The sequence below is a fragment of the Ischnura elegans genome, chromosome 6, assembly GCF_921293095.1.
Source record: "Ischnura elegans chromosome 6, ioIscEleg1.1, whole genome shotgun sequence".
NCBI lineage: Eukaryota > Metazoa > Arthropoda > Insecta > Odonata > Coenagrionidae > Ischnura > Ischnura elegans.
In genome coordinates this window covers 101,127,600-101,136,096 of record NC_060251.1, presented here as the reverse complement: position 1 = coordinate 101,136,096, position 8,497 = coordinate 101,127,600, and positions in this window count along the sequence as shown.

The following is an 8,497-nucleotide window of genomic DNA, read 5'->3' as shown; positions in this document are numbered from 1 at the left end:
ATCCTTAGAATTTAACAGTTTTCTTTCCCAGCTGTCGATGAATATATCTGCAAGGAGAGGTGAAAGCGGACAGCCTATGACCAATCCTTCATTCATGCGGTAATATTTTTGGTCAAATGAAAAATAATTTCATTCAGAGGATCATTAGTCATAATAGTTGGCAAAGGTCATGTCATTAATCAGGTTTCCATTTTTAGATATCTCCCAAATTTCTAAGGCATTCATCCTCCTTCCTTTACAGGTAAAATGGAGTATTTCTGGGTCAAAACTGCTTCGGTGCCCCATTTCCAAGAGGTGCCTGTTTTAATAGTAATTGACAGTTCAACCAAATGGCCAGAAGTGAAGGAAATATGTAATAGCTCATCAGACGAGGTTATTATGCACCCAAGAGATATTTTTGCCACATTTGGTATCCCAGAGAAAATTGTTTCTGACAATGGTTCTGCCTTCACTTCATCCTTGTTCAGGGAATTCTGTAAAGAAAATGGAATTCAACACATCTTTTCCCCCATATCATACAGCTTCCAATGGTGCTGCAGAGAACATGGTCAGAGTGTTTAAAAACAAAGTGAAAACTTAAATCAGTGATGGAACACCCTAGCATGTTGCCTTGCCACGCTTTTATTTAATTACAGAATAATGCCGCACATGACCACTGGAGAGCCTCTTAGTGTGCTAATGTTTGGAAGAGCTCTTCGCTTATGGTTGGCAATGACTAAACCCAATATAGGGAAACAGGTGAATGAAAAAAAAAATGCTCAGATCCAGGCTCATGGTGACTCATGTTTGAGAGTTTTAAGTGAAGGGCAAAGAGTGATGGCTAAAATATACCCACAGGGGAAAATGGTGTGGATGTCAGGGGTGGTGAAGGAAGTGTTGGGGTCTAGACTGTATACGGTTTTAACCGATGAGGATGTTATCATCCACAGGCACATTGATCAACTAAGGCAAAGGGGGGACCAGTGTAAAGGAAAGGACATGGGCAAACAAGATGGGTTGGCTGAACCTGAAAAAGCATTTGAGCCTGAGGGAACTGGATGTGAGGAGTTAGTGCCACCCCAGATGGCACAATAATTTTACGTATCTGGATACGAGGGTGCACTATCAAGATACAAGAAATTGTGCTGAGGAAGTTACTGAAAAGGTTTTGTCTCTTTATTTCCTTTATTGACAAAAGAAGATACAAGAGGACTGGCAAATTCATATGCATCGATAAAATTTTATCTTGTCAATATAACTGTATCCGGTCTGGGACTATTTTCTTTTGCGGGTGGTGACATATCTTCCTAGAAAGAAGGCCCGAACGCAAGTGACTGGCATTGGAGATCGCGTTGTTTATGTTAGGTCTCATCACATTTCAGGGATTTTTGTGGTTAAGTTGGTGAAAAATAGAGTGTCTGGTTATGGTGAAGTTTCCCTTATTCTTTAATTTCATTCACTGGGCTTCTGAAACGTGTTTGTGAGGTATTTTTGTTAAAAATGCCTTTTGTGTGCATATTGCCAGGATGTGAAGGAAACTCCGGGACTGGATCCAAAGTTTAAGTTTTTAGCTTCCCAAAAGATCTTGAGTTGAAGAAGAAGTGCATTTGGGCGATTAGAAGAGAAAATTTTTCCCCTACGAAATACAGTAAGGTATGTACCCTTTCCCGCTGCAATTATTTGTATGTAATTTTAAGTTAGAAGTGGCTTCAGGATGTTGATGCATGACTCCAGTACTGAAGGTGGTGATTTAAAACATTGTAGCAGCAATTCATTTGAAAATTCTAGCATTTTAGTTGTCTTTCTTGTATTCTTTCGTTCGGTAAACATGTGGTTAAAGGAGAAACTAGGAATAAGCAGCCAAGTATATAGAATCGAATATCCTTTCTTAGCTTGCCATATGGTGTGCTATGCATCGCCTTTCATCATTTCAAATTATCTTGTGCTATAGTTTAAAATAAAAAAATAATGAGGTATACATCTATTCACTATATTTACTAGCCTAGTAATTTGATTTCTCATGCAGAAATGCTAAAAATTGGAAATGATGTGACCAAGTAAATTACATGGTATTTTTAGCAGAAAAAATACATGGTATTTTTTCTGCTACATGGTATTACTAGCAGAAAATCCCTTTGAACTCAATGGGGGTGAAAATAGTGAGACATAGTTACGTTACACTAGGTTACTTTAGCACCGAAAGAGATAATGTACTATACAAGGGTAAACTTAAAAGTCCCGTAAGTCGTTGCGTCGCCACATGAAGCACTAGGTGCAATCTGCCAACACCACCATGTTCCTTGGTTCCTCCACTCCCACTCTCAACCACTGCGAAGCATTGTTGACCGATCATTGTTGGCAAAGCAGCCGTCTCCATGGAGCTTCCCCTCACGTCTCCGTCCAGGTTTGAAATCCGGTCTGTCATACGATTTTTGACCAGGAAAAATGTGGCACCAATTGATATTAATCACCAATTAGGTAGGTGTACGCTGAAAAATGTATGGATGTTAAAAACATTCGTAAATGGTGCCACAAGTTCCTTAATGGCTGCGCAAACGTCCACTGCCCGGTGGATACCCAGACAACTCACCAAAGACCACCAGAGGCAGCACATGGAATACGCAGAAGAAGCTTTTTGCCATTCTGGAGAGGAAAGGGAAGATTTTTTGAACTCTTATCACACTGGGATTTCCACATGTTGCTTGTCCGGAAGAGGCATCTAGGAGGAATGATGTTTGTGACGGACGACAAAGTGTAAGAGGATATCAACGCCCATCATAGCAATGAGGACGGAAGCTGATATGACAACCGGATTCAAAAGTTCATCACACAGATGAGGAAAGTAATCGAGTGCCAGGGTGCCCAAGTAACATTTTTGGTTGGCCCTCTGTTGGCAGATGGTGGGACACAGCGGTTGGCCCATGGTATGATTTGGCCACCTCGCCAACCGTATCCCAACCAACGATTCCCCAACGATGGGCCAACAGAGCATTACAGTCGGGCCTTCGTATTCCCAACCCAAGGCCAACAAATCTCCAACGATATACCGTTGGCCCTTTTACATTCTGCCATCCGTTTCCCAACAAAAGCTATATTTTACTGGCATTTCTCATTTTTATAGAATGAAAGTTAAATTAATTTACCTTCTCACTTGATACGATACCGGTAGATAGAATCTTTACCTTTAACTCCCTATAAATCAAAATGAAATTAAATACATTAACAATCAATGCTATAGGACAAAATGGTTAAAAGTGGAAAACAAAAAATCAATATCAGTTCAGAAGGTCCCCAACTTTTATTTTCACAAATTAGGACAATTTTTATTAGGACAAAATTAGGAAAATTTCAACAGCACTTTTCCACATTACAATATGGCACACACAAAAACTGTCCATCTTCTTTGTAGGGCAACAAAACACACTTAGATAAAATCTGGGTGGACTGCAATTTGCATCCAGGTACTAATTTTTTTACTACAAATATACCAATGGTACCACTTCTAAGAGGCAATTCAAAGAAATCCTCCTTGTCACACTGCAAGATGTACACCCCTGAGTTATTTGATTCAATTGCCTTCACAATTCCTATTCTCTGGTCTTCGGTAACGAAATTTTTAAGTTTAGTCCATTTTACTTAATTGGATCAGTTATAAATTAATTAATCCTAACACAATGCTATATTACTTATAGCATAGTGTTAGGATTAATCAAATATCCCCCAGAAAGCCGTAAAACTCGCCATTTTGAACCATTATTCTTAAAACTTTCCTGGAGGACGACCCCGCAACTCCTGCTTTCCCTGGCGGGTATGCAATACTCCCACACTCCTAAGTATTATTTGCACCTAAAACCCCCCCCCATTGGAAAATTCTTATAAGAAAATTTCTTATCAGAAATTGTACATATTTCTTATAAGAAATTTTCTTATAAAAATTTTCTACAAGAAAATTTCTTACCACTATCAGTTACAAAATGTTATTAATAAGAAATTTTCTGATGGAAATATTTATTATAAATATCATATCAACATGCTTAAAACACTTGCGCAAACTTCTATAAAAAGCTACATAAGATTTACATCCCTACTGAGAGTACAAAGTTAGCATTATACCTAATTCAATCCAAATGTAGATGCCTATATCTGGTATATACAGCAAACCTAACGATTTTCCATGAACCAAATGTAGATGTCTATCATTGGTGTACATCAAAAAGGACACTCAAGCTCTGCAAAGTTCACTTGACTGGCCAGACAAGGCGATATACCATAGAGGTCTTTCAGGGCATGGGTTCTGTATAGGGTTAACGTCCTCACATGCTAAAAGAAACTAAAATCAATGAAACCAACGATAGCCTAGAATGATGGACTGATAATTGAATACGACTTTGGCAATCATTACACAATGAAAGATACAGGAATCGCAATATGGAATATGATTTAACCTGGAAAGTTGAAGAAGCAAATGAAATAAAATTCAAGTTCGACTGGGGATAGGTACTTCAAGAAATTATATGGGAAGGAAAAGTAAAATTTGATAAATCAAATGCATATGAGCAATGTTTATTTAAGATACCAGAGAGATGAGACTTCTACATTTAGATTTGGATAGATAATGAAAGAAATAAACAAAGCAAAATGGAATTTGATGCCATTTTGGAGAAAAGGATATGTAGAATGTGGCTAACAATAAGTGCAAAATTTAGGGATATTAATAGGAATCACAGAAACACTGATTGAGTATAATAGTTGATGTATTTTCCATAAAATAATAACTGTGCAGATGTTATTTAGATTTACTCATATAAATTCAATCTCATTCTCTTCAGAGAGGTCTAAATCACTCACTTTGTCCATTGAAACACTGTTTTCATTAAAACTTCCACTGATACTAGATATGCCACAATCTGAAAAAAATATACATATCGATCTATCTAAATTAATGATGAAAAGTTTAAAATTCCACGAAACTATCTGTTTGAGGTAACATGATTTTAGGAATGCCAGTTTTGTAAGACTTACCAAATGAGGTCAATGACTTATTTTTGTTAGAAGCACTCGACTTATTTTGTTTAACTGCTATCACAAAGACATAGTGAATGATTAACATATAAAGGCTGGAATAAAAGCAATCCCTAACAACCAAACAAGTTTTGGTTGTTAGGTTGCTAGGGAACCATGTGAACCGTATCCTGCAAAACGTATGCAATCGTACTATAATGGTATGATGTCCCAACGGTGGCCCAATGATAATCCATTTCGTAGGGCCATCGTTGGGGATTTCCGTTGGGCCAACAGCATAAACCGTTTTGTTGGGCCAACGAACAATATCTGCGTTGGGCCAACAGCGGAATTTGGTAGGCATATCCACCCACAATGAGCCAACCGTGACTACGGTTCCCCAACCGAGGCCCAACGGTCAATGTTACTTGGGTGACTTCATCAAAAAAAGCTGAAACCATGACCTTTCCAAAAATGTAAATAAATATCAAATTCAATGATAAAAAAAATTTAAGTTTACTCTCATATTATGCGTTAATATACAATTAACCTATTTTCAAGGAAGTTTTATCCGCTTTTCTATTTAAAGATACTTCCCTGAAAACATTCATAGCTTATTTGAGTTAATTTTCTTATCCCTTGCCCATCAATCTAAGTTAAGATTACCTGAACTGAGACTTGGCACAGCTGCTTGCCAAAGACTAGACTAAAATTATCAAATATCTGATGATCCCTGGTAAGGTAAAGAATTTTCTTCAAGCTTAGTGAAATTCTCACACTGCTAAGCTGATGTGATATAACACTATAGCAAATTATTTTATCAGTTGTTTTCGATTTGAAATTAAATTTTTCTTGTTAAATTATCTAGTTACGACACACATGGTGAAATTGTGCAACTTCAGACCATTTGGCATTCCTCAAACTGGTCTTTACTACACATTTATGCACTCTGTACATTTTTTAATCAAGTTAATGAAGCACATATTGACAAAAACTTCTCCTAAGTTTTTCCAAATAGATTGTCATAAAATAGATTCATTGGCTTTTCCCTGCTGAGAAACACTACCATGAATTTTCTTTTCAAATGATTTATTTCAGTAAATACATATGTGTGTCACCGCATCCCTCCCTGATTGGAGAATATGTTGATCTTCACTCATCATCTATTCTACTTGTGATTCAATTTCGTTACACATTTTACAGAAGATGACTAGATATTTATGGGAAGATGCTTTTCAAAACAGAAAGGTCCTCAAGGTCTCCATTACCCCAATAATGACTTTAAAGAGATTGCAATTTCTATTCATACTTGGCTTCTACAGACTTACCACTACTTTGGGCTGTAACCACATCTCCATCAAAAGTGTTATCAGTTCGAATGACTCTTAGAGTGGTGGAGATAATTCAAAATTAATCTAGGTACGAGAGTTGTTACCAAAAGTAAGGTTCCAAATGAGCTACAACGTTGAGGGAAGGTGCTAGGCAAAATCCAACAATTGTGCAGTGCAGTGGTTCCCCTACTCTCAAGTCCACCCATCCGAGAAACACAATGTCGCTCATTATTGGCTTCGCAACAATGTAAGTGTTGATCCCTGTTCCTGCCAAATGTGAGGTTCGAGCAGTAATCCGATTTCTTTATGCAAGGAAGTTACCCCCAATGGAGATTCATCGGCAACTGACTGAAGTTTATGGCTAAGAGTGCATGTCCGTTCAGCACATCCGCAAATGGTGCAGGGCTTTTTTACTGAGGGTCGCACAGAAGTTCACGATGAAGAATGGAGTGGAAGACCACCGGGTTTTGGATGCGATTTTCCAGAAGATCAACGGTGAGCTGCTCAAAGATCAGAGAGTCACTGTCTGTGAACTTGTTGAAAGCATTCCTGAAGCTTCCCTCAGCACAATTGAAAGAACTTAAACAGAAACGTTGGGTTATCGCAAGATGTGTGCTCTCTGGGTCCCCCTGGATGCTAACTGATGGATGCAAGGAGCAATGCCTTGACTATGTTCGCAAATTTTTCAAAAATGTGAGGGGGAGGCCACAAGGAGAAGTTGTTGTAGTCTATCGTCACAAAAGATGAAACATGGGTGTTCCATTACACCCCCGAAACAAAACTCTTGGTGGCATACGCTTCAACGACGATGAAGTCTGAGAAGAGGTCACACGCTTCCTCAATGGGCTGGCAGGAGACTTCTTCAACTTAGGGACACAAAAGCTGGAGCGAAAAGTGTAAGATTTTCAACGATGTGAAAATTAATAACAATTAACAAAGTTTTCCAATTGTAAAAAATATGGGAACCTTACTTTTGGTACCACCCTCGTACGATCACCCCAGCCAAATTTGGAGGTGGAAGAGTAGGAGTCAGACTAAAAGTAATCCTAACTACGGAGTCCTGTAAAAAAACACAGAAACGATGGATATGGTACACAGCAAGAACTCAAAATAGGGAATACATATAATCACATGAGCCTCAGAAACTCATTTAGTGGGACATGACACTTAAATAAGAGTGCTGCTTCAGGCAGCATGGTTAGCAAGGACCCTGAGGCCATTATCATGTGAAACCCTAGCAAGGACTTATCATTAGATACAGTATCCAAAAAAGAAGAAAAGATGGCCAAGAATGGAGCAATGAATGTAGGGACATGGAATGCTAAGACAAGGATGAGGGAATGTAAGCTAGAAAGTATCAAAGAGAAGGACACAGAGAAGGGGATCAGAGATATTTTGAGGCTAAGTGAGGTAAGGAGAGACAGCAGGTATCATTGGAGTGACAAGGTGACTGGAGACGAGGAAAGTCAAGATGGGATAAATTTGGTATAAAATAGGTAACTAAGTAAGTGGAATGCATTGAACAAGCAAGTGATAGGATTATGTCAGTGAAAATTGGCATGTTCCCCCATACTTGTAGTGATTCAGGTGTGCACGTCAACTAGCAACCATAGAAAGGAGTACATAATTAGAAGGAGTGTATGAGTAACTGAAGGAAATAATTAGGGAAATGAAAGTCATAAAAGGATGGTATAAGAAAACATGGCATGCAAAATATTAAGGCAAAGAAGTTAAGGACGAAAGTAAAAAAAGAAGAGTTTAGAACGAAGAGGTGGAATGAATAAGTGGAGGATGAGTCAGTGAACTGACCTGACAGTAGAAACAAAGCAGAAAGATTAGCACTTTCGCACCGAACGTCAGGTGGAGCCGATGGGAATTTTCAAACCCATGACACCTGACGTCAGGTATAGCTGTCCTGATTTTTCAACACAAACGAGTGGACGTTGGCTCTGGCAGCCAATCGCTGTTGGGAAGTGACCGCTGAGGTAGCAATTGTCTGATGCATTCAGGCCCGGCCTGGGACCCAGCGTAGCGAATCGGCCACTCCCCATGCAATAAAGCCCGACCCTCCCACTCATTTATGATCATCCTCAGTGCAGGAATCCATTGCGAAGTGGTTACATATATTGTCAATAGATGTTTCAATAATATATTTTGTTGCATACTACAATTTTTTATACTTTACA